Below are 26,748 nucleotides of genomic sequence, written 5' to 3'. Positions count from 1 at the left end.
CATTGAGACTGGCTGACATTCGTGTTACATCGGAGGTACAGAGAAACTAGGGGCCGCATCCCCCAAGGTATTTAAGCTCCTAACTTCCATTGATTTCTAACAGACTCGCCATGGGTCACACAGGGAGTTTGCGGCAGAGCTAGGAATCAAACCCACGTCTGCTGAGGTGCAGGCCCGTACTCACCTCTCTAGACTGAAGCGTGGGGGAGAGAGAAGGGTTGGACTGGGACTCAGGAGATCCAAGCTCGGTTTCTGCACTTGTCACAGACCCTTTGTGGGACCCCGAGCAAACGACTTCATCTCTTTGGGTCTCAGTTCCCCCATCTGTAAAATGGGGTTAATAACCCTTGCCCCAAAGCAGCTTCAATCTATGTAGATAAAGCAAGAGCTCTCTCTCTCTCACTGTTCTGGTGCAGCACCCAACATAATGGGCTCCCATCTCACCTGGGGCCTGTCAGCGCTGCTGCAATTATAAATCCTACATAGTAAGAAATTTAATAGCGAGAAGGCTGCACATGAGACCAAGCAGAGCAATCCACCCGCATTACAGAGAGAGAAAGCAGTGCTCCAAGCTTCAGTATCTCTAAGTTGGATTAATCCGCTTTCCTTCCTCACCAATGTTTTTTGCTTTGACCTGGCAAGATGTTATTCTTCTGTGGATTGTGCATAATGACTTACAAGACATGGCTGGAAAGCAATTTAGGGAGAAAAGCGTAATAATTGTCTATCTGATTTTATCCAAGCTTTATGAGAGCAGATAACCTTGAATAAACAATGTACTCAATTACCTCTTGGTACATGCATGCTCAGAAATAAAGGAATTTGTCTGCTTCTAACGGACACGCCACGCACTAGACATTGGATTGTGCAGAAGTAAACAAGGCACTCAACTCGAAGCCCTCAGGAAAAGGGGAATCTTAGTGCGCTAAAGAAAAAAATATTTGCCATAAATAAAATAAACACAGCTTTAAAATCCACCAAGCTCTGAGCTACCACTGGGACCAAGAGGGTGAGCTGGCTGTGATTAGGAGTAATACGTCTGATTTCAGAGAGGTGAGACTCAGGTGAAAGTAAAAATAATTTACTTGGGAGCATCACACTTTGTCTGTTGGCTTGCTAGGGATCAGCTGGCTGGGGGAATACGAGTGTCTCTGAGTGAAACTGCTCTGCTGGGAAAGATTGGGCCTCTACTTTGCAGTAATAGATAACGAATTCCTTGTTCATCGTATTATTTATGTGGTAGCGCTGAGGGGGCCCGCTTGTGCCATCCCTGCCCTCAATAGCTTCCAGTTTGGGTTCAGTTCCTGTTAATCCCTCACCCCAAATTCAGACTGAGGGGTTAGTGGGTAGCAGAGGGAGGCATGGCCTCAAAGTTCGGCTTTCAGCAGGCCTGGTGTCAGTTCCCAGCTCTTCTATGCACAGCCTCCCTGTGTGATCACTTCCCCATCCCATTCCTCAGCCACCCCATCTGTGAAATGGGGACAAAAATCTGTGACATGGTGGCGGGATACAGGGGCGGCTCCAGGCACCAGAGCAGCAAGTGCGTGCCTGGGGCGGCAAGCCGCGGGGGGGCAGCCTGCCGGTTGTTGTGAGGGCGGCAGTCAGGCGGCCTGCAGGAGGTCCGCCGGTCCCGCGGTCTCGGCAGCAATTCGGCGGCGGGTACGCCGAAGACGCGGGACTGGCGGACCGCAAGCAGGCACGCCGCCAAAGGCCGCCTGATTGCCGTGCTTGGGGCGGCAAAAAACATAGAACCGCCCCTGGTGGGATAGTGAGTGTACGGCAGATGGGAAGAGGTGACAGCTTGGAGAAGGAAGATTTGGAAGTCCAGTATTCTGAGGCCAGGTCTATGCTCAAAGGTTAAGTCGAACCAGCTGCGTTGCTCGGGGGGGTGTGTGTGAGAGAGAGAGAAATCCACCCCCTGAGTGATGCAGGTAAGCCGACCTAGCCCCTGGTGTAGACCGCGCTATTGCCTTTCAAGGAAGTGGCTTACCTACCCGACAGGGGAACCCCTCCTGTCACTGGCGAGTGTCTACTTTGAAGCTGTCGCTCTGGGGCTGTAGCATTTCAAGTGTAGACTAGCCCTAAGTCCGTCCTGGAGAAATCCAGTTTGGCTTGGAGCAGCTGCAGATGGGAGGTTGGACTAGTGTTGTACTAACCTCCAAACTGGACGGGGGGCTTTGTTTGCACCGGAAATGTCAGTGCTTATAGGAACCTTCTGGAGTCAGAAAGCCTGGGTGGGGAGCCTCCAGGGGAGGAAATTTCCAGGCAGGGCAGAGGGTGGAGATACCACAAAAACCATCCCGCTTCTTCACACCTGGGGGAAAAAAACCTGTTGGCTTTTGGGTGGAAGTCCAGGTGGGATGTTTGCTCTCCCATGACTGCCTAGAGACACTGTGGGCCAGAATTTACTACAGGGCCAGGGGCCTGTGCACCCACAGATCCCACTGACTTCAGTGCGAACTGTGGTTGCCCAGAACCTTGGAAACCCAGACCGTGGATTTTCTCAGGGCCAGTGCAAGGAAGTTTCGCGCCCTAGGCAAAACTTCCACCTTGCGCCCCCCCCAAGTCCTGTGGCAGCTCCCCACCCCAGCTCACCTCTGCTCCGCCTCCACCCTGAGCACGCCGCCCCTGCTCTAATTCTCCTCCCCTCCTAGGCTTGTGGTGCCAAACAGCTGATTGGCGCTGCAAGCCTGGGAGGTGGGAGAAGTGGAGTGGCGACCGCGCGCTCGGGGCGGGGGCGTAGGAACACTGTAAAAAAAATTTGGGGCACCACTTTTTGGCGCCCCCAAATCTTGGCACCCTAAGCAACCGCCTAGTTTGCCTTAATGGTAGCACCAGCCCTGTATTTTCCACCAACAATGTTTGCCTCCCTTTTTACACGTTCACATTTGCTGTTGCTGGCATGAATGGGCAGATGCTTGCTTTGCATTTCCACATTGCTCGTTGGTTATTGGATTTGCATGCACAAATAGCTGTTGGCCTGCACAGAGCGAGCAGATGCATGAGTGAAAATGAAGGCGTGTTGCAATGATAACAGTGTTATATTGTTGTTGTTCTTTATCATCTCTGTGGTCTGATTTTTTTTCCTGCTGACGCGCCTTCCTTCAGAGCTCCCACACTCCCTGAAAAAAAGGAACATGGTGTTAATTTTGCATCATGCCCTGCTGGGTATTTTTAAAACTACATAAAACGTGGGTTTCTTTTCTGTTTATCATTGGGCAACGTGATGTGTTATGAAGACCGCTTGGCCTCACGCAGTGACATACCTGGGATAAATTCCACTCCATGCCCTCTGCTGGCCAAGTTGTGAAATTCCTCAATTGGGAAACCGCAGAACTGAGCTGGGTTGTTTTTTTGTTCTTTATGGAAATTAGCCTTTTTAAAAAAACCTATCTTTTAATGTAAAACACTGCCAACATTATCAAAATGTTTCATTGGTCACAAAAATTCTATGAATTTTGTTTTTAATAAAAAGTTATCAAAATTGTTCTTTTCCCCTAATCTGGGTTTTTACGAAACAAAACAATTAGATTAAAAGAATTCATTTAAAGCTCTGACATGGCGAATAACAGGTCTGTTTTTGTTGTGAAGACTTCAAAACAACCTCAACGTGCTGAAATTTTTAGCAAAACTCATTTTCCCACCAGCTCTCTGACAGACCAAATGGAAACCGAACGGAAACTGGTGGTGGTGGTGGTGAGTGAAGATGGGGCGTGACCATTCTAGGCCATCCCCACCCTGGTGTCATGGTGGTGTTAGTTATGGTTCATGTCCCTGGTGTGTGCTCCCTGACGGCATCATGCTAGGAGACATGAGCGGGCAGCAGAGTAGGGATCTCCCGCGTCTTTGCGTTACAGGGCCAGTTACTATAACTGGGCAAGGCTGCATATTTACGGTCCAGCATAAGAGGCAGGTATTTACGGTCCACAGCCCCTGGAGGAGGCATTCCCCATGAACCTCTCCCGTTATTTTATTATTATTATCGGTGTTATAGGTAGCTCTGAGAGGCCCTAGCCAAGATCAAGATCCTCTAGGATCAGAGCCTCCTTGCAGACTCATTCTCCTCTCACTACCACCAGGTTAAATCAGGAGTGACACCATCCAAGCCTGTGGCCTGGGGGGGAATGAGGGGAGATCCGGGCTAAGAGTGTGTTTGAATCAGGGCCGGATGAGTCACCTCAGCACAGTCTCTGCCTCTCGTGTTGACAGGCAATTGGGAGGCTGAGCCAGGCCGCTTTGCCTTAGGCTTGTTATCCAGTGACAGCTTCTCAGCCTGGGGGCAAATATTGTCTGACAAAACACGGATAACACCCACGTTGCCATCTGGGAGGCAACAGGGAGGTTTCCTGTCAGGGCCGAGGATCCTGCCCTGCTGCGCCGTGGTGGCCCTTTTTGGAGGGAGCCCGGCCTGCGGGACAGGGAGCGTGCCCTGGCCCACGATATCCCAGCTGGAATATTGGGATAGTTTCGGCCAAGGAACCTAGCCCAATCCCACGCAGAGGCAGAGCGCGCGCCGCCAGGAGCCAGAGTCCGGTGGCAGGCAGAGGGACAGGGATGAAACACAAGGAGCAATTAGCCGAAATGGGCCTGCGAACGAGACTCGTGAGGGTGCGTCTGTCGCAGAGAGGATTATTACAGGCTGGATGTCTTCTGGCCAGGAGACAGCAGCTGAAATGCCTCGTACCAGGGGGAGCAGAAGCAGCAGAACTGGCTCACGCAGCGTCGCAGGCCGGTTATTGTTAATAATATGGCAGTGCTTCGAGATCTCGGCGGAGATTAGGGCTCCCGTTGGGCCGGGGGCTGCACGTGCCAATCCACGAGGCTGTCAGAAATACAGGATCCGCAGGGCTGCCCGTTGCAAGCTCTTGCTTCTCCACGGCAGGCGCTGTCATGTAGCAGAGAATGACGTACCTGCCTCATCAAGCAGTTTAAGTTGCTGCTGTCGACTGCCTTGTTCGTCCCCATCAGGTCAGCGTGTTGGGGAGCAGTCGGGCTGGCTAATGCAATGCGATGGCCTCTCTTCTGGTGCAGCCCCTCTGCTCAGCATGGCTTTGTGGAATCGGGTTGAGAAGGACGCACACTGGTACCCACCGAGCCTTGCAGGCATATTAATAACGAGGAGTAGGGTGCAGTATCTTTGTTGTTACCTTGGCGTATTCCCCCCCCCACTGAACCCGCAGTCCCCACATCACGCTCAGGAGTTGCTTCGGCTCTAGGCTGCTTTGCCCCCAGTTACAACATGCAGGACGTGGACACACAGCAGCCAGAAGTCCATGCATTCCCCAGCTCACAGAGGAACATATTCCAAACCAAAATCACACCCCCTCTGAGACTCCAAGCCCCTTTGCAAGGTGGCTGCTCACCAGAAGCACAGAGCCTGGCCATTCTGGGCTGATTTTCAGAAGTGCTGAATACCTGCAGTTGGACTGAAAATACCGACCAGCTGCGGGATTCAGACCTTGGGGTGAAGCAGAAGGTAACATGGATGCTACTCTCAGGGCTGGTTGGCACGCGGATTTTGTATAACTGGCAGAGGTGAGCGATTTTTTCAGCTTATTCCCCTTCCTGTACAGGAGTAGCGACGCTGGTACAAAGCACCTTTTGCATTGGGATGACTGCGCCTTCGCTGACAGGGCTGTACGGCTTTAACTACACGTGTGTGTTAAGCAGTCTGACTTCTGTAGGTAGACACGCCTGCAGATACTATAGGGAGCAACAGAGACCTGTAAGGCCTTGTCTGTATTCCTGACATTGTCAGTTCTCTGCGGAGTGATCATCTTCTTGTTTTGTGTTTGTACAGCACCTGGCACAATGGGGTCGTGGCCCTGGGCTGGGGTGGTGCTACCATAATACACCTAATAGCAATAGAAATGTACAGGGCCTGGCACAGTGGGGTTCTGGCCCTGGGCTAGGGTTCCTAAGTGCTATGGTAACACAAATAATAAGTCACATCAGTTTAACTAATTCGATTTAAAATCAAATGAGTTAAACCGTGGTGCCAATCCCAGTTTAAACCGGTTTAACCCTTTTGTAAGTCAGTTTAGGTTGGATTGGTAATTATCAAATTAAGTGAAGCTGATGTAAGAGTTAAATCAGTTAATGTGTGTCTACATTAGGGGTTTAACTAAATTAGTTTAGACCCAGTTTAGTTAAACTGACACAACTTTTCTACTATAGGCCAGGCCCTTATAGACCCTACGTCACACAGGGAGGGGTCCTTTATAGACAGATGAAATGCAAATGAGCTGAGGTAGGTGATGAGTGTCTCGGATTCGGGCTAACGAAGGGCAGGAAAGGGTTAGCACTTTCAGTTTCTTGACAAGTGAGTTCTTGGTCAGAACGTGCAGGCTGCCGCACCTTGTGGAATATGGGATCCCAAAACCTCTCGGAGCCTAGAAATACACTGCGTCCTTTAAACCACATGTAACAGGACTGGGTCTGAGTTCAGAATTTGTCTGTTTTCCTGAGATAAGTTCTGATGACATGCTGGACAAGGCAATAGAAGAAGTACTGCGTATCTAATTAAGAATTTATATAGAAGTGTCTCTCTCTCTTCCCCCCCCCCAATTTATGTCCTCGGGTCTCTATGATACCCGTGATGAAGCAGCAAACTCTCTGGCCAAGATATTGTAAGACTGGCTGTGTAACACCTCTTTCTTCATGGCGCTTCTGCTCTCAGTAATGCTTCCCCACAATAAGGACATGCGAAGTGGTGTCATGCGGAGGATTGCAAGACAATTATCCCTCGAAGAAGCAATCTCCATTCTCTGTATAATTATCCTGTGCAGAGGACATATTTTTGTATATTTGCGTTATATGATGAAGCATCAACTAGGCTGGCTCCAGCTGTGCTTGCTAAATGGAGCAGATTCTTCCAGGTAAAATAATGCAGCTGCCGCACTCTGAATATGCCAAGTAATGTCCTAACAAGACAGTGAATTAAGATGAAGACAGCCTGGGTGGATGGCAGAGGGACTAGCAAGGAGGGGGTTAAACAGCCTTTTCCAAAGCATTGAATAATGTTTGACTCTGAAATTAACTTGGACGAGGCAGAAGCCCGCCAGGAAAGAAAAACCTCCTGCTAAATGCTGGGGACTTTGCAACCACATCTCCTACAGCAGCCGCCCGCTCTTCATTAGCGTGCCTTTCTTGCTGGGTTTGGATCCGAACGCACCTTTCCCCAGACGCGTGAGACAATTTCATGCCCTCCTATTTGCCTGCCTGCCCATCCAAGAATCGAAACCATCCTTCAACTGTGTTGCTGTTTGTTTCAGCAGAGTTTGCCGGGGCTTTAAATAAGGATTCTCTCCGCACCCTATAATGGGATCAGGCAGTTTACATGCTGGGGCTTGTATTTCCTGCACAAAGAGGGCTGGTGCACGGGTTGTGCCAGGTGGTGGGACGAGAGTTGAGTTTCTCTGGTGATTTCTATTCTGTTCTGTTTGGGCTCGTATCCCACCTTCATTACCCCATCTGAGCGCCCTGACAAGTACATGGCCTGTGTGGTTCATTCTCGCTCTCTCGTCCTCTCCCCCGGGGAAGAATGGTGAGGACTGGAGCATTGTTTGGATTGCCTCGATGTCCGCGCGGCTCTGCGTTTATGTTGGAGAAGGAGGTAGGAGGAGTGGGCCGTGCACTTGGAACAGAAGGCAGCGAGGTTGGTGATGGTCCTGGGGGAGCTGGGATAGCTCCTGCAGGAGCTCATGCCACAGTCTCAGCCTGGCACCTGAGACAGCGCTGTCTGCTGCACGGTTTTACCCTGATGGCAGGAGGTTCCCTTGTGAGAGATGAACAAAGCTTTCAGCCACAGACCCTGTCCCAGAGCTCTGGGCTGGTTTAGGCATCCAGGGCCCAGGTCACTGAGTGCCTTCAAGATAAGGGCTCAGATCTTGACCTGCTACTCTGGGAAGCAAGTGACGAGAAAGGAGGATGGGATTGATGTGCAGCTAGGGAGAGGCTCTGCAGTGTTCTCTACTCGCTGGAGTTTCTGGTGCAGAAGGTTAAAGCTCCATTAAACCAAAGATCCTCTCCTAGGGTGAAATACGCCAGACGACACGTGCCTGCCGATTGCAGGGGGCAGAGTGTGGGCAGCCGGCTTCAGCGGTGTTACTGAGCATGCTGAGTACAAGCCAAGCAGCAAATCGGAGGGCACATGGGACCCCGCATGCCCCCCCATGCCTCTAGCTGTGGCAGCTGGGGGTGACAGGCAGCAGCACCCCCGGCAAGGGACATGTGCAAACAGGCCTGTACTCTACGGGACTGAACTGAAACAAATCCTATTCCCTGCTTTGCACTTCCTCTGTCTGAAACCGGCAGCCCCCTGGGACGGGAGCAACTCCAACCCCACCTGGAGACCTCCAGCGGCAACAGGCGGTACCACACCCGGCAATACATTAGCCATATAGTCTAGTAGAGGGATGTATATTGGTGGGGTTGCGCCGTTAGCTACTGATCACCTGCTGCTCCTTCATGCATGGTCTCTTCCATTTACACGTCACTTTAGCCCTCATTCAAGGTCCAGGTACTGTTTAAACTCCATTTCAGCCCTCCGTGTTTCCTCGATTCATAGACGTGCCCATTCGATCATCTAGTCTGAGCTCCTGCGTCCCACAGGCTCCGTTATTTCCTCCAGTTACTCCTGTACTGAGCCCAGGGACTGGTGTCTGGCTGTAGCGTCTCTTCCAGAAAGGCCTCTAGTCTTGGTGTGAAGACACCAAGCAATGGAGAACCACCTCTTCTCCTGGTAGTTTGTTCCAGTGGTTAATTACCCTTGCTACTGAAAATGCATGCCTTGTTTCTAACTTCTTATTCCCCCAAAACTCTTTTTAAAGCTAGAACCTTAAAGAAAGTGAAAGAAAATCTCTTCTTTCCTACGGTGCGACAGATTGGCCAAGATTCCCAGGTGACAGATAATTCATCCTTTTGCAAATTGTAACAGATCAGCTTAAACGGATGCAGAGATGATACAGATTTGCTGGTCAACAGGGAATACATTTTAATGGCATTTTCATTAGATCCATATATATAGACATCTCGGATCCTCCCCTTTCCTCTCTACTCAGTCATGGCAAGTGGGTTTGTTGTTTGGAAGGAAATATTCATTTGGCTTTGCACATATCACATTATACCTGCATTGAACATGCATCATGGTCCGTTAGCGTTGTTTTGCATCCTGTGCTCCATTAACTCTGCTTCGGAAAATGCAGGCTGTTTGAAGGGTGGAGCAGTGACAGGTTTCTGTTAGAATCAGTTGGACAGCAAAGGAACGAATGCACATAGCACTGTCCTCGCATCTCCTCCTAGGGAGTCTCTGCTTTAGGACAAACGTCAGCATAGCTATGTGTAACTGCCCCCTGCTGGGATCATAAGCCAGGCTTCATCTCAGGACCTCCTGTGCTGAAAGTATGGGCCGCTATCACTTGAGTTAAGCTGTCTATCTTGGTTACTTATATGGTACCCACTACTGTAGGTGAGCACCTCACCATCTTTAGTACGTTTATCCTCACCGTGCAGTAGGGCAATGCTAGGATCCCCATTTCACACATGGGGAACTGAGGCACAGGGACGCTAAGACTATGCTTACACTAACTGCAGCGGTAGCATCTTAGTGTAGACCTCTCTTACATCAACGGAAGGGTTTTTTCCATCACTGTAAGTAATCCCACCTCTCTGAGTGGTGTAGCTAGGTCAACAAGAGCTTTCTTCTGTCAGCCTGGCCAGGGCTACCCCGGACGTTAGCTCGGCTTCATTATGGCGCTCAGTGGTATGAATTTTTCAACCCGAGAGACGTAGCTATGTCAATCTAAATGTGTAGACCAGGCCTAAGTGACTGGCTCAAGGTCACTCAGAAAGTCTGCGTCAGAGGAGGAAATTGAATCCAAGGCTAATCCCCTAACCACTGAACCATCCTGTCTCTCCAAAGGACCTATCTGGGAGCTGTAGTAGGCTGTTATCTTTTTAGAGAGGGAAGCCTTTGCATGGGCATTAAACTTCTCCATACGTAAGTAAAACAAAATTGTATTCCTGACTGTAGCAGCTGGGTTTGTGTCTCTTTTCTGACTGTTAAAGCCAGCAGAACTTTAAAGAATGCCGTTCCCTGAAGTCCTGACATCTCCTAAGGAGAGTCAGCTGGTATAAATCAGCATTGCTGCAGCAATGTCAATAGAGCTCTGAATCTGGAGCAGGAGCCGGCAGAAGAACCGAAGCGGACGGCTTACCGACGATCAGAAAATGCTGCTGCAGCCCCCTGGAAACCGATGCCCACGCAGCACAGCGCCCCTCACGTCCCCCCAGACTCAGACCATACACAGCAGGGACTCGGGGCGCACAATGAGACTGGATGCCAGGATCCCGGCTAGCAGCTCCTTTTAGGGAAAAAACCCTTAAGTTTGTAACTGTGCAGGATGGTGCCCCCACTTCTCAGCCACCTCATGCAGCTGCCAATTAACCGGAGACCGGAACAAGGGCCCCAGGCCTGTGGGGAGAGAGGAGGCTAGAAACTACCCCAGCCCCATAGTGCTGACCACCTCGGGCCCATTCAGCTTCAGGCAGAAATCACAGCGGTGCAGGCGGCTTTGTGGAGGGCCTAGGTTGTGGCGCTCTCTGAGTGTCCTTTGGAAGTTAGCGCCATAAGTCATCTCCTGGCTAGAGCTGCCTGGCAGATTTTATAGGCTTTGTCCGGCAGACAGCCGTCCCGGCGCGTTTACTGTCAGGGTCCCCTTATTCCAATTAAAAGACACAAGAGTGAGTGGCTCTGTGGTGCCCAGAGTGGTGGAACGGCAGCCTGAGGCTAGCAGAGAAGCTAGTGTCTCGCTGCGGCTCTCCCCACCAAGGACAGGGGCTGGGCACGTCTCCCCAGCACTCTTCAAAGGCTCTTTTCCTTTTCCAGGGTGAATTTAGTACTGGTGAAAGGCGACAGATCACCAGCCCTGGAGACGGAGGGGCTGATTTTCCGGCCTCATCTCGACGCAGACCTTGACCTGGTTGCCTGCCCACACATGCACGCAGGGGTCTGTCGACACGACATGCAGCACCTGCAGACATACCCAAGCTATAGCCAAGCCAGCCTGGGTACCAATACCAGCAGCGTGGGCTGTTCGAACGTGTACCCTGGGTCCTGGGTGAGCACAGTTCGTCTGTGCAGCCGCCTCTGCGGCCGTGGCGCCCTTGCTATGGGTACCTGAGCTAGCTCGATCAAAGCTACCTTGGGTACGTCTACACGAACTGCCAGCCCACGTCCCTTGGCAGTGTAGATGTACCGTCCCCGCCCACAGGGCCCCACCTGCCAGGCAGCGTGCCTCTCTAGCGCTTGTGGGGCAGCAGGAAAAATTATTCACCAGTTGCCGAAAAGGTGAGAGTGACTGGCCTGGTGGGGAGCGTTGAGTGATGGGCAGGGCTGGGGGAATAGTGGGGAAGCAGATTTGCTAAAGCCTTATTTGACAGCTGGTGAGGGCATTCGAACAGGCAAAGAGAGAGTCCGGACTCCTGGGTTCTCTCTCTGGGACTGAGTGGGGAGTAGGGTCTGGGGTTTAGAGCAAGGGACACAAGGCGACAGGACACCTGGGTTCTATTCCTGGCTCTAACTTTGACTAGTTACGAGGTCAGGCACCATGAGAGGGGCGCGTGTAGGCCTGAGAGAGTGAGTAACCGGGGGAGGAGATGTGTACACAAGGGGAAGGTTGTGTTGGTATCAAAGCCCACACACTAGCTGTATCTACAAAGATGTGCATAAATGAGGAATTAGAACCACTATACATTTTAACAAGACAAAACAAATCCTTAGTGTTATTCAGTTTTATGAAAATATATGGCAGCTGAGAAAAGGAAAAAAGATACATCAGAGACCAGGGTGTTCTCGGAGGGGAAGGAGAAAGAAATCATCGATGTGCCAGTGAAGTGAAGATGAAAAATATCTCGCGTGTGGTGATTTAACAGAATGGCTAATAAGGTGGGAATGTGCTGCATGGGGACCAGAAGATGAAGACAAGGCGTTCAGTGATGTTTGGAGGCAGAAACCTTGTGTGCACCCCTAGTGCTTTATAAATCAGAGACCTGGCTTCGCAGAATGAATTGAGCACCTCCGGTCTTCAGACGATAGTGCTGGCTTGGCCAGAGTCCTGCCCTCCCCAGTACATTACAGTCCTCTGCCAGAGCTGGGAACAGAGCCCAGGAGTCCAGGCACCACGCGCCCCTCCCCAGTCTAACCCCTCCCCTCTCCTCACTGGGAACAGAACCCAGGAGTCCAGACACCTGCCCGGGCCTCCCATCTATCAGTGTGTAAACGGTCTGTCCTTGGGACATTCGCAAGAGACGCTTGCAGAGAGCACCGCGCCCCATCTGAAAACGCTTGCTGGTCACGCGTTGAGATTGATGCTGGAGCGACGTCTGGAAAGAATCTTTCGGAGCCCGACGGCTCGCTGGGAGGCTATGAGTTAATGCTAACGGCTGCACTGCACCACCCCATGATGCGGGGCCTGTTGACTCAAGGAGAGCGCCAGCTGTGTCCATTTCTGCAATCTGGCTGTGCCGATTATTCTAAAGGAAACAGCCCTGCTGTCGCAGCAGCCCTGGTCTGCATGCATGACTGAGCTCCCGCTATTATCCCATCAGCCCGAGCATGCACGTCAGGTGAGACCGTCGCCACTTGTGCAAGGCTCATACGGTGCCGAATGCACAGCTTGGAGCCACAGCGCTGCCAGTTCACGTCCCACAATTAAAAGATGTGTAAAGAGCCACACAGCCTGTGGTGCTCTGACCTATGGGCACAGAAGGGCTCACAGCTCAGGTATGGACCAGTAGGGGCGCTGACCCTATGGTGCCGGCACGACATGAGAACCTGAATAGAGATCAGTGGGTCTCATGCTTTTCCCCACCTCGCGATCCCATCTTTCAGGAGGGAAAGACTCTGGACCCCAGGCTCTGGGAGCTTGTAGAGATTGCTGCCGGAGCGATGTGTGGAAAGAACCTTTCTGAGCCAGGTGGCTGATTGGGTAGGTGGCTAAATCAAAAGCGATTCCCTCTACCCCACTGCCTCTGAGGCTGCCCTACCCACTTCCACCAGGAATCACTCTGGGGAGTGGTGGTTAAGTTGCAGCCTGGGTTGTGAGTATTGAATAAAACCCTGCTGTTCTCCTGGCCTAGAAAACCTCATCACTACTTTTAAGAACTGCTGATGAAACCGCCCTGCCTCCCCAGAAGTCAGGGCTGTGTGCTCTCCCTGGTTACCGCTCATTGCAAGTCCAGCATCTCATAAAGCTTTGCTGGCATGGATTTGGAGGCAGGTGAATATCAATGTCTCAGCCCCTGCTCTAACCACTAGACCCAGCTGCCTGCCAGAGCTGGGACTGGAGCCCAGCAGTCCTGACTGCCAGCCCTGACCTACCAGTAAGGGTCTGTCTACAGTGCAATAAAACACCCAGCAATAAAGCAGCTGACCCAGGCTCGGCCTGCAGGACTATACAATTGAAGTGCAGGTGTTGAGGCTTCAGCCGGAGCCTGAGTTCCGGGACCCCGTGAAGATCCCAGAGCCCAGGCTCCAGCTAAAACCTGAACTTCGACATCACGATTTCATAGCCCTGCAACCCGCGCCCCACGAGCCCTGGGCAGCTGGGCTGGGCCAGCCATGGGTGTTTTATTGCAGTGTAACCTAAGAAACACAAACGCTGCTGCTCTTGGAACTATCTCAGCAACTGCCAGACTTCCACGCAGCACGTGACCGGAGGTACAGCATGACCTTCCACTCCCTCACCCCCTCTCCTGGTTTAAAAGAGCCTGTAAGGAGAAATCATCAGCCCCTTTACAGGAGAGCGAGCTGTGCACAGTCCTTCTCTTTGTCTCTGGCGAGGCATCTCTGTGCAAAGCTCCTCTCACCCTGCCCAGTAAAGCCAGTCTCTAAAGACCTTGCACAGCTGATGTCAGGAACTAACATCTCCAGCCAAGCTCAGATCCCCTTTCCCTCGCCAGGGCATGGGGAGCACGTTCTAATCACCCCTAACAGGGTTCAGGCTGGTTCTGGGGAAATGGTCTGTTTTCACAACAGAGACGTAGCTAGCGGGGTCCTCCACAGATCTCTGCTGGGAGTTGGGCTGCTCGAAATATTCATAAATGATCTGGATTGGTGGGCGAACAGCGGGATGAAAAAATTTGCAGGTGGTACTAAATTACTCAAGATAGTTAAGAAGGGATCTCACTAAACTGGGTGACCTGAAGAAGTGCTCTGTGCAAGCTCGAAAGTTTCTTTCACCAACAGAAGTTGGTCCAGTAAAAGGTATTAGCTCACCCGCCTTGTCTCTCTTGGGTGACAAAATGGCAAATGAAATTCAGCAGTGATAAGTGCAGAGTAGTGCACATTGACAAAAATAATCCCAACTATACATCCAAACGGATGGGGTCTAGATTAGCTGTTACCACTAAGAAAGATATTGGAGTCATCATGGATAGTTATCTGAAAATATTTGCTCAATGTGCAGCATCAGTCAAAAAAGCGAACAGACTGTTAGGAACCATTAGGAAAGGGATAGATAAAAAAGAGAAAAATATCATATTGCCTCTATATACATTCATGGTACGCCCACACCTTGAATACTGCCTGCAGTTCTGGTCACGTCCTCTCAAAAAAGATACATTCGAATTGGAAAAGGTGCCAAGAAGGGCAGCAAAAACGATTAGGGATTTGGAACAGCTTCCATACGAGGAGAGATTAAAAAGACTTGGACTGTTCAGCGTAGAAATGTGATGCCCAAGGAGCAATATAACAGAGGGCTATAAAATCATGGATGGTGCGGTGAAAGTGAATAGGGAAGGGTTATTTACCCCTTCATGTAACACAAGAACTAGCCGATAAAATGAATAGGCAGCGAGCTTAAAACCAATCATAAAGGGGTGTCCCTAAACCTCTGAGTGCCAGAAGCCGGGACCAGATGACGGGACAGATGACTGAAAATGGCCCTGTTCCGTCGGCCATTGGCCGAGCCCGGACACAGGGCTAGCTGGCCCATTGGTCTCTCCCAGCATGGCCCTCCTCATGTTCTCTGGCAGAAAGCCCCGAGGAGGAGGCCCTGGGTCAGAAGGAGGTGGCTGCAGCAGTCTGGAGGGAGGGACGCGGGTTCTGAGCAGTGATAATTTCCCATCCTCCTTGGCAATGAAATGTCACTCATCCTCGCGCGCCATGAATTCCTAGTGCCTCTTCAGTCGGAGACGATCGCTGTGACAGTGGGAGATTTGTTAAGGAGGCAGCTCCCTGGGAACGTGACCGGCATGGCTTGAAAGTGAGCAGGAGGGGACCTGTGCAGTGGCCAGGACTCCCACTCCCACGCACAGGCTGAGAACTCAGCTGCTTCTCTCGGCTGGTCCCCCTGCCCCCATGTGTCAGTCTGAGTGGGGATCTCGGGGAGGGGCAGAGAGACGGGATACACTGGGGTTGGTCAGACTGCGCTGGGCACCACGGGGCGGAGGTGGGATACGAATCAGGAGAAGGGAAGCAGAACCCAGAGATGGCCCCCCGAGCTGCTGTCTCAGGGGCGGGGGATGCTCCAGCTGGCTACAGACCCCAGCTGCTTCCAGAGCGCAGGACGTGACCTGGAAGCGCGGCTGGGTCAGGGGATGATCCCAGAGGCCGATGCTGCCCTGTGCAGCTCCACGGGGGAGACGCTGCCTCCTGGGAGGTGATGGGTCAGGGAACTGTGGCCACAGCTGCTGCAGGAGCGGACCCTGCCTCACACCATCGGCTGGGGAGGCTGCTGATTAACAAGTTTAATCTGATGCTGCGATGGGGGCAGACACGGCGGGAGGGGGTGAAATGTCAGCAGACCCTTGAGATGGGGAGCTGGGAGCTGTCCTGCTGACCCGTGGGACTGGTTCTCTGGGCAGGCAGAGAGAACAGAGAGCAGGTTTCTCCCTGCAGCATAGGAATTACTGGACAAGCGCAGAGCTCCCATCTCCAGCAGGGGCCAGGACCAATAGCTCTGTAGAGGAAGGTGCACGATACCCCGCAGGGTGGGATAGCCGCCCCCAGGGAGCATCCCTCCAGACCCCAGTCGGTCGATGGACACAGCAGGGTTCCTCCCAAACTTCCCCCACTGGTTCCTGCCTCCAGCCCAGCCCTTCTGGAGGCCCCAGCGCGGCTGTTTTGGAAAGCTGCCAGGGCTGGATTTAAAGATTCCAGGTGATGGGGAATTCACCATGCCCCATTCCAATGGCTGATTCCTCTTGTTGTTAGTGTAAAACCTAGGGCCAGGTATTCAGACATTTCCAGGTAAAAACTGTCCTTAAAAACACCTTGTATGGAAAACATCCACCACTCCCCGGTTCTCACGTCTACCAGCAAAACCATCCCCTAGCTGTTGGGTTTTACGAGTTGCAAGATAGCAGAAGACAGCTCCAGAAAACAGTTCTTTCCAAAAGAGCAAAAGATTGCTCCAGGCTCGGAAAGGTTCTTGTAATTTATGCTGGTACAACCTGCTGCTGTAATGAGTTGTAATTGCACCAGAAAGCGCTCAGCGTTGGAGCTGTAAATTAACTCGGTTTTCCTTGTTGTGTTGTGTGTCTCTGACATGCCACACGGGGCGAGCTCAGGTAGTCCAATCTTGTGCTCTGAGACTGGCAGCCAGACACGGGTGCCAGTTCTGTGCTGAACGCCACTGCAGCTACTGGCACGGTGGAGTCTAGAGGCTCTTTCTGTCCACAGTCGCAGGTCGCAAAGTTTCACACCTTTCCCCCCATTCGCTGGGATGGAGGGAGGCCGCTCCAGCCAATGAGCTGACCCAGAAGCAGGTATCGGCTAGAGGCTGGATCTCCGTGCTTGCTCCCTGCCGCTTTCAACACAACGGGGGCTGCTGGCTCGCGGGTAGTACAGGAGGCAGCTCTGCAATTGCTCCAACTGGTCATTTCCAGCAGGGCCTGGAAGTCACAGGGTTTAAATGAGGCTGTGGCCCAGTCTCTGCCCAGAGGGGAAATTCACCCATTCGGAGCCCCAGGGAAAAGTCTGGCTGCATCTGTGCCCACTGAATGCCGACCGAAGAACCGGTTCCGTGGCAAATAACGTGGAGCCCCCTGGCTGCCCCTACGCATAGCAGCCGGAGTGAGGACATGCCGCTGCTTCCGGGAGCCACGCGGAGCCCCCTTGTGCCGCCGACTGGACTTTTAACGGCCAGGTCAGCGGTGCTGACCAGAGCCGCCAGGGTCCCTTTTCGACTAGGTGTTCTGGTCGAAAACCGGACACCTGGCAACCTTAACCGTGGGGTGATCCTGTCTGCCAGGGCCATGGCACAAAGCAGCTGCACCGAAGCCCAGGATCTGGTCGAGCGGTTCTGAAACGTGGGCTATCCTTGTGGGAGTGGCAGGAAGGGCGTGGTGCAAAGCGGACGTAAAACGCCAGCAGGTGGGAATGGTGAGCGTCTTGCACCCACTGAGCACTGATTCCTGGGACAGCCATTCGTGCCGGTGCCAAGGGTGTGCCTGCCGCTGCGACAGCATTGTGCCAGTGGAGGTGTTGTCTGTGCTTTCTACGCAGAATTAAGGATGGGAGGAAATCCCACAAATGAAGCTGGGGTCCAAGTTTACTAGCCATACGCAGTGCTGCTAGGTTCTGGTGGCTTCTGCAGTGGAAGACGGAGGCTTGGTGAAGGGCTCCCGGCCTGCTTCGCACGGGACTCAGTGAGGCACACACTCACTCATCGTTGACGCCCTCTGCAAGTCTCCTGAGTAGATCCCTGCTCTACTTAGCACAGAGCTCAGCCAGGCAGCGTGACGAAAAGCAGAACCACCCTTCAGGCAGTTGCTGATTCAGAGACACTAATGTGCAGTTAATTCCTCTGGACAGGACTAGGACAGATCTGAGCTGTTGCTCCAGCTGCAGCCTGCGTCCCCCGTGTCCCCCGCCCCCCAGCGTAGGAGCAGGTGCACTCCATGATGTGTCCAGTGGAGCAAACGCCTCTCTCTGGACACAGGTCTCTGGGTGTCCTGCAGCCTTGTGACTGACCCTAGCCGCTGACCTGATGAGAACATAATGGGGCGGGCGCGTGCGTGGGGATAAGGAACGGAGAATTTTAGGGGAAATCTCTGGTGATTGGAGAGGTCGTGAGCCAACCCACATCTGAGAGGAATATTGCTTCTATTGCAAACATTAGAGCTGTGTGAATAAGGGATCTTTGGTTCAGTGGCGGTTCTGAAAAATAAAATTGGTTTTGGGATGACCCAAAACAACATTTTTTCAAAAATCTCTTCAACTTGTTTCACTGAAAACTTCCTTTTGGGCCGAATGACCTAGTCCTTGTGCTAACCTGTCTGGTCTGGAGTGAATTTCATTCTTACACCAGTTTCACTCCGCTAGAACTCCCTTCCCTGACTGATTGACAGCAGTGTCACTACCCTAAGAACCCTCAAACCCTTTCCTGTGCCCTTGGCTGCTTTTCCAGGGGCTCAGGGAAACCTTGCCTGAGTGGGATTTCTTTCTTTTTCCTTCTTCCCAACATTTTGCAAGCTTGACTTCATCAGAAGCAGCTCCTCTCCATGGCTGTGTGTGACTCTAATTATCTGAGTTGTAGCCTGAGGGGGGAAAAAACCCACATCCACTTAAATTGCAGTGTGGCAGAAGGGAAGCAGAGAGGCCCGGGCGGGGGTGTGTAGATAGGGCAAGGCCAACGGGGAGGCTGTTGTATGTGTTAATGAGAGCAAGTCAGCCAAGGCACCCAGGAATAAATTAAAGCAGTGGGTTTTGTATGAATCATTGAGAAACACTGGAAATGTTTTCCTTCTAAACAGGAACTTCTGGGTAGTTGCAGGCGTGCACCTTGGGGCATCTCACCGTAGGATGCTCGCCTGCACTGGCTTTGCAGAAGATTCCTGACAGGGGTATTAGACTTCTTAGGGGTACCCAGGGTTGGGAGGCACCTTGCTACCACCTGCCTTTAGCCTATGGAAGTCTAGTCTGAGCCTGCCAGAGGCCAGTTCCCTGACTGTCCCAGCCATGCCCTTCACTCTAGGTCTCGCTGTCTTTCTGCAGGTTAGTGAGAGGCGCAGTTCACTCCCCTAGTCCTCCAAGCGTCCCCCTGAGCCACTGGACATTCACAGAATTTCTAGGCCCCCAAGGACCAGTGGACTAGTTATACCTTAGACCCCACCCTGCTTACCACGCAGCACTTAGAGCTGTTTATAGAGAAAGCGAGGATAAGTTTATGTAGTACAGGACAGAGATTCAAATGACAGCAAGCAGAAATACCATCAACAAAGTGTTACATAGAAAATCCAATCGTAACACGGATTCTAGAGCCCAAACTCTGCTAACAAGGTGTGTTCTTGTCTAACAAGGAGCCGCTCACCCCAGCGTTCTTCTCCCAGCGTTTTCCAATCAGAATGTCTGAGACCCTCAGCCCGCTGGTAGCTTGGCTCCCTGGAGGAGGGATCCCAGGACGTCTCTCTGCACCCCTAGAGATATTAAACCAGTCCTTTGTTCTTAAGCTGTAAACAGGGCCTCCCTCCTCTCGCTGTTCACCTCTTCCCGTTAATTTCTTCTCTTGCTGTCTTGGAGATCTCTTCATTAGCATTTGACTCTGCAACTAGACTTCCATTGTAAGACCCACCATGGTCAGCCAGGGAGATGCGTGTCTCCTATCTCCTGTGCGGTATGTCTTCAGGCATGTACTGCTGGGTGACCTGCCATTAACTTGAAGGTTTAAGAACATAATTGTGTGTGTGTGTATCTGCTTACATATTATCCATACGTATATTTCACAGCAATGATCAGTGTGACACAGGCTTTCAGCAGAGACATCACGTGACACTCTGGTGACCTAGGATGTAAATACCAGACCCAGGGGGTCCCTGTAGCCCTTAGGCACCCCTGTGCCGGTGAGCAGCAAGAGGCATTGGGTCTCAAGGGGGAGGTATTCCTCTGGGGCACTGGACTGGGAACCGGAGATCCCAGTCCTGTCCCTGATGTGCTGAGTGGCCTTGGGAAAGTCACTTCACTCCGGTTTTCCCCTCCCCACCCCTTGTCTATTTAGATTGCAGGGGCAGGGAACGTCCCTCCCTGTCTGCAGCATCTGGCACAATGAGGCGTCTCTCTAGGGCCTACGGTGGTAATAGGAAAATATCCCAAGTGCAGTCGGGCTCATCTGCCTAAATCTCCACTGGTGCATAATGGCCCCTTGGGGTGGCTGCAGAGCTGACGCCACCAGCCAGAGGAAAGGGTGTCCTGGTGCTGAACATGCTGTGTTAGGCGTCGGGCGACCAGGCTTCAATTCCTGGCCCTGGGGCGGTCTCCCAGTGTGACCTCAGGCCAGTTCCTGTTTCCCATACGTAACATGGGGATAATCCATCACTTTCCCCAGCCACGACTCACTGGACAGTGCCCTGTTTGCTAGGCCGTGCACCGATCCTGCCATGCTGGGCTGATTTGGGGTGTTTGCAGCAAGACAAGGTCATAGCAGGGAGAGGGTTAGAGCCCTCTTAGCACCTGGGACATTCCTTGTGTGACCAGTTTGGAAACGAACGAGTTGCTGCAAACGTGAGCTGTTCAATGCGTTGCTGTTCTGCACCAAAGGCAGCCTGGTCTAGAAGGTGGGCGTTTGATAAGGAAAGGCTCTGCAACCGTGTCAGAAACAGCTCAAACTAAGCCTACAAATCTCCCAATGAAACGAAATGCAGCTAATTCTTCTTGAGAGACAGACCAGCTGCCCGGTTTCCCCTGCACCTTCTGCTATCGCTGACACCAGCACAAAGTGGCTGTGAGACGCTGCCATTCTGACTTCGTGTCGTTTTGCACTGCCGTGACTGCACACCATGCGGGTCAGTGGAGAACCTGGCGGCCCAATCCTTCCCTCACAGAAACATTCCTTTTTCATAACTGCAGAACAGCCTTGGGCGCTGGCCTCAGTGACTGACCTGAAAGCCACTGGCAATATAGGGACATAAATACACCTCTACCCTAATATAACGCTGTCCTCGGGAGCCAAAAAATCTTACCGCGTTATAGGTGAAACCACGTTATATCGAACTTGCTTTGATCCGTCGGAGCATGCAGCCCCGCCCCCCCGGAGCACTGCTTTACTGCATTGTATCTGAATTTGTGTTATATCAGGTCGCGCTATATCGGGTCAGAATTGTAGTGTGGAATAGTACTGACCACACTGGTTCTTTTTAATGGCAAGGCTGGGAACTGCGTGTGGAAAATAACCAATGGGAGTCAGCCGCCTCTTGAAAACCTCCAGTGAAGGAGTTTCCACTACCTCCCTACCCAGTCTGTTCCACTGTCCTAATGTTCTCACAGTTAGGAAGTTTTTCCCGAGTTTTTATCTAAATCGGCTGTGCTGTTGTTTGAACCCAGGCCCCTTCTCCTGCCCTCCGTGACAAGAGAGAGAGAAACATTTCTCCATCTTTTTTGTGGCACCCTTTCAAGTATCTGAAGACCACTATCATGTCCATGCTTAATCTCCTCTTTTCCAAACTAAACATGCCCAGTACCTTCAGCTTTTGCTCACGTGGCTTGTGTTCCATTCCTTTGTTCATCTTTGTCGCTCGCCTCTGGATCCTTTCCAGTTTCTCTACATCCTTTCTACACACTGGTGACCAAAATTGGATGCAGTCCTCCAGCTGAGGCCTACCCAGCACCAAGTGGAGCAGTACTAACCCCTCCCGTGACTTGCGTGCTTTGCCTCTGTTAATGCAACCTGACATTGCATTAATAACTCTGCCAAGGTCACACCAGGACTCAGTGGCTGTGTCAAGAGTTGCACTTGGATCCCTGAGTCCCTGTCCACTGCTGTAACCACTAGACCATTCTCCCTACTCCAGATTGACTGCCCAAATCCTCTACATGACTTTGCACCTCTCAGCTCAAAGACTCCGTCAGCCAGTGTTGACTGACCCTTCAGTCACATCCCCACCAGTCTCACTACCTACAGCAATGTTTGTACATGGTAGTTTAGTTTTTGTGAGGGTTTTATCCCAGGGGGAAAAAAATCTTTGAAAAGTCCCCTCTGCAAGTGTCTCAAATCAAAGACAAGTCCAGCAGATACAGCTGAATAATTAATGCAGAAAATGAATAACAAAGCAAGGCTAATGTTACATCCATTTTTTATGTTGCTCTTGTAGGAATGCACAGGTTGGGTTTAAATCACTCAGCAGGTTGGGTCATGGCCTGGAGCCAGTCATGAAAGAGGAAACTGCCACCCGGGGAGAAGGGGGGAAGCAGTGGGGCAGGGTGAGGGCTATGCATGCACACATTGTGGGGGAGAGGGAGCCCGAGTTCCCCACTGCCTTGTATGCTGTGCAGTCACAGCAGGGGAAAAGGGAGTGCAAATACAAAGCTCTGCAGAATGGCGGGGCATTGCCCTGGTGCAAGAGGCTGCATGAGGTGCAGACCACTGGGGAATTCAGCTCGTGCTCTCACGGGAGCAGGCAGCAGCAGACAGACACACAGGGAGGCTTCAGTGGGTGGGGAACGGACAGGGGATCATAAAAGCTGGTGTGAAGCTCCTATTGACTTCGGGGGGGGGTCAGGATTTCACCTGAGTTCTAATCCTGCTGTGATGTTGGGCAAGCCCTTCCCCATTCTGTGCTTCTCTTCTGCTCTCACCATCCCTGTCTTGTCTGTTTAAGTTGCAAACTCCTTGGAGCAGGGGTCCCTGAGTGTCTGTGCAGCCACCTGGGAACCCACTCTTGGTTTGAGTCAGTGAACATAAATGAGACTCGGCCACCTTTCTAATCTGTCATCTTTGCTGCCCCCGAGAAGCAAATGCAACCAGCACCAGCTCTTCATAGGCAATGGATAGCTTTCCTTCTTTTGTTATGGAGCTTTTCTCGACTGGGGACATTACCGGGCATGTTCCTCGTCTGGCATCCTCCGAAGCCAGTTTGCTTGAAGTCAGGCTGTGGGCACTAACTTGCTGCCGGCTCTGTATTTCTTTAGGTGATGAAGAGGCACCAAAGTGACACTTCAGCTGGCGGATGTGCTGGCTGGGATTAGTTGTTCGTTTCCCTTCCTCCCTATAATCCATCTGCTCGAGGTGAGGAGCCCCCTGGCTGCCTGACCTTTGCTTGAAGGGCTGTAATAAAGAGCTCCTCGGGCCGCCAGCCAGCAGGGAGCTGCGAGGACTGAGGAGTGATCCCAGAGCCAGAAGGTTAGAGGCTGTGCAATACTCCCATAGCAGCGGTGCCCGGCGGCCTTACCCTCGAGCACGGCATTGAAACACGGCGAGAGGCATTCCCCGCTCTGGGGAGCTCACAATCCAAATGGACACGGTGGAAATGGAGGCACAGAGAAGGGAGGTGACCTTGACTGAGGTCACACAGCTGCTCAGGAGTAGAGCAGGCAACAGAGCCCAGGTCACCCATATCCCAGCCCCGTGCCCTGCCCATTGCATCTGCCTCGGCTCCTGAGAATCTGTCCTTCAAACTCCGCACCAAGCACACGCATTCGGCTGCTGCTGTTTCGCCTTCATGTCAGTGCTATGCCCTGGGGTTCTATTTGTGCTTGTGTCCTTGCGAATTGTTTATCTAATAAAAACCGCTCCTTGCCAACAGCAAAGCCTTTTCCTTCCCCCTCTTGAATGTTGTTGCGTGCATCCCATAATTGTCTGCGCAGCTCCATCTTGATAAATTGATCAAAACAGGTTTGGGTGCTGGGATCCCCAAGGGACATGGTTGTAGCAACTGAGAGTTTGACAGGCAGCTGCATTTTTAGCTATTTCATGCCACGTCCTCCGGATGTGGCAGCATCGCTAGGTTCACACATTTGGAGAAGGCGTTAATAGCAGAAATTATTTTTCTGGTGATTTTCTTCCCTCCTCTTCCTTTTCCTCCCCCCCTCCCCCCATAATAACATTTCACAAACAGCAGAAGGGAATTTTGCAGTCGGGTAAGTCGCAGAGCATTACGTTGAAGCAAGAGCACTCTTGGGTGTGAAATGCGTTTCTAGAGATGCACAGACCCACCCGCCTCCGTAGTGTGTCACTATGCACATTCTTGACACTTTGCTGTTCACTTACTTCCCGTTCGCGCCTCAGCTCCAATCTTCTAATGAGGTTTGGGTCAGACCTAGACCCCAGCCCACCCGCTGCCCCCCATTGGCCGGGTTCTCATACAGCCAGGGCTCTTTACATCACTCTGGCAATGCAAAGGTGCCTCACAGTGGCATGAATGAAAATCTTGGCAGAGACAGACAGTTGTGTATGTCTCCATTTCACACCAGGGGTGCGATTCCCCCGTGAGGACACACGGTCCTGCTGTCTCTCATTGAGCTAGTGCGCTGAACAGGGGACGTTGCCATGCACGCGTGAGCGGCCAGCTGGCCAGTGTACGTACCTTGTGTATCCATTGGGCAGGTACTTGGGGTCGCTAACCCCTGCCACTGCTCCGTTCTTCGCACACTAGCTCGAGGAGAGTTAGCACTAGCAGATTTCCTCTGTTCTCTTCCTAGCCATTGACTTCCCTTCTCTGTGGCCCAACTAGAGGGCAAACATTCCTCTGACATAAGAACTGTCTGCATTAGATTGCAAGCACTGTGAGTGTAGCGATGGTCTTTCACTCTCCCCTGCTTGTATAGCACGATGGGGCCTTCATCTCTGTTGGGGCCTCTTAGGTGCTACTGGAATTAAATAATAATCAGGTGCCATTTAACTCCGGTCATCCATCCCCAAGCAAACTAGACGAGAGGGTCTCCTGGGGCCAGATCCTCAGCTGGTGTCATCACAGCTGTGCTGCTGACCCCTGGCATATTGTATTTGGAGCCGTAGAAGTACCTGTGTGTGCAGCTAAGTCACCCATGAGAACCAGCCTAAAAACCAAAGATGACTGCAGGGTTTTGGAAATTCAATGACATTTCACCTGCAAAATTATTGTCAAGCCCCGAAGGTTCTCTGATGGGTTTGCCTTGCTTTTCCTTGGAGCAGAGATGGGAGAGCTGCAGGGAGACTGGAGAGATTTACTGGACTTTCCTTAATTGCAAAAATTATCACCTCCCCGGTTACGTAGAAAATCTCCTCCCCACTAAGAGCTGGACCCCAGTGGCCTAGGAGGTGACTAGCGTCTGCTCGCTCCAGCTAGCGTGAAGTACATGCCATGTTCATTCACTTATTTGCTCCAGTGGTCTCAGTGCAAACATCTTCCCTAACATGTTCTGCTGCTGCCAGGAAATCCCATTTCTTTAAGCATGTTCAATACTTGTCCTAGCTGCTCCTTGTGCAAATAAACCAGAGGACTGACACTCCCAGAGGGCAGAGGTGGGGGAACGGACTGGAATCCAGACATTCTGATTCCATGTCTGACATTGACTCCATCGATGGCTGTGAGGCAATACGCTGCCCTTCCGTGCCTCAGTTTCCCCATTTGTAAATTGGGCCATGGAAGAAAAGAGTATCTGACTGTGTATGGTGGGGGGGATGATGTGAGAATGAATTAGTGTTTGCAAATTGTCTTGAGGCTGCAAAGCATTGCTGTGGTGTGAGGTGGTATTACTTTATCTGCACTATTTGTTGTATACAAAGTGTCTCTCCCGGCCTAGAAGTTATTTATTCTTTGTGTTACCGGAGCATTGGTCCTGGACCAGGACTCTATCGTGCTAAGCACAGTAGACACACAGCACAAAAAGATGGGCTGTGTCCTCTTCCCGTCATCTTTCTGTTGTGTGAGGGCACGTTTCGGCTGACTGTTGGCTAGTGGGTAGTGCCTTGGCCTGGGATTGCAGTGACTTGGGTTATGCCCTGTCCTGCTGTGTGCACCTGATGAACCTTGTGCCTGTCTTGTCTATTTACACGGCAAGCTGTTGGGGGCTAGGACTGTTCCGACTCTGTATTCACAGTGCCCAGCACTGATCTCAGTGCTACTGCAATACAAGACACTTTTAAAAATGGGATTACGCTCGGTAATTGGACACAAAATTCAAGTGTGTCGGTTTTTTCATAGCTCCCGCTGTCTTTATTGTAAAGGAAAGTTTCCTCCCTCCAGGTGAAATTCAGCCTGGTGCCGAGGATGGCGTTCACCCACAGTCCGAGGGGATGGTCGTTAGGTTCAAGTGGGTGACTTGGAGCTGCTGCAGCCTTGGTCAAACATCGCTCTCTCTCCTCTGGGCCCCTGTTGGATTATGTAAGAGTGAACGCAGCCTGGTCAGTTTAATCAGACAAAACCCAAGGTAGGTTCGTTTTGGAGTTCAGCTGCGCCCAGCACATTTGGATGCAAACTCTCTGGCTTATATTCTCCCACTTCCAGTGTTGTAAAGTCTGACAGTGGCCCGGCATAATAATCACAATAGAAAAAAAAATGAGCGAGTCAGAGAGATCTCTGCGTCTGGGCTCAAAGTTGCCAAGAACAGACATACATTTTTCATCTCTTCAACATGCAAAATTAACTTTGCAAATCTGCAGAAACAAACCCCAGTGTCTCTGGGCTCTTAGTGGAGGGGATGAAACGTTACTGAGCTTGCATAACAGAAAACAAAGAATAAAAATATCCGAGGTTTGCAGCAATAGGGGTGTGTGGGTGTTTATGCCGGTGATTAGATTAATTATCTTTATGATCTTAACCGGTGGATAGATCTTAGTGGGGCATAAGTGGTATATAGGCCCTTGTTCAGGGGTGAATCTCACCTTGAAGGACAAATGTAACAGCTAACTAATTGCATTTGGTGCAGATGTCTTTTCTGAAGGGAGATTTCATAGTGCAGTTGTATACAAGATGAAGTTGCCCTCTACAAATGATCAAACAAGACAGTCGGGAGCTGGAAATTGAGCTGGGAGAGGATATAAATAACACGAC

General features: G+C 51.6%; 2 long non-coding RNA genes across 4 annotated transcripts in view; one reads left to right on the top strand and one right to left on the bottom strand.

Moving 5' to 3' along the window:
* LOC135976367 (uncharacterized) overlaps window positions 1–26,748 on the top strand; it is an 82,783-nt gene that overhangs the window by 37,752 nt on the left and 18,283 nt on the right. Inside the window, exon 3 of one of the 2 annotated variants that reach the window (XR_010593509.1) lies at window positions 17,256–17,888. The exons of the other annotated variant lie outside the window; for it this stretch is intronic. This is a non-coding gene — a long non-coding RNA (uncharacterized LOC135976367). Of the gene's footprint in view, window positions 1–17,255; window positions 17,889–26,748 lie in introns of those variants that run through there. 2 annotated transcript variants of the gene reach the window in all.
* LOC101945990 (uncharacterized) overlaps window positions 731–26,748 on the bottom strand; it is a 332,752-nt gene continuing 306,734 nt past the window's right edge. For both annotated transcript variants that reach the window (XR_010593504.1, XR_010593507.1), the window contains one exon: window positions 731–3,122. This is a non-coding gene — a long non-coding RNA (uncharacterized LOC101945990). The remainder of the gene's footprint in view (window positions 3,123–26,748) is intronic.

Source organism: Chrysemys picta, chromosome 17 (assembly GCF_011386835.1).
Source record: "Chrysemys picta bellii isolate R12L10 chromosome 17, ASM1138683v2, whole genome shotgun sequence".
Classification (NCBI taxonomy): Eukaryota; Metazoa; Chordata; order Testudines; family Emydidae; genus Chrysemys; species Chrysemys picta.
The sequence above is the reverse complement of the archived record's forward strand: the minus strand, read 5'-3'. Positions and strand labels throughout refer to the sequence as shown.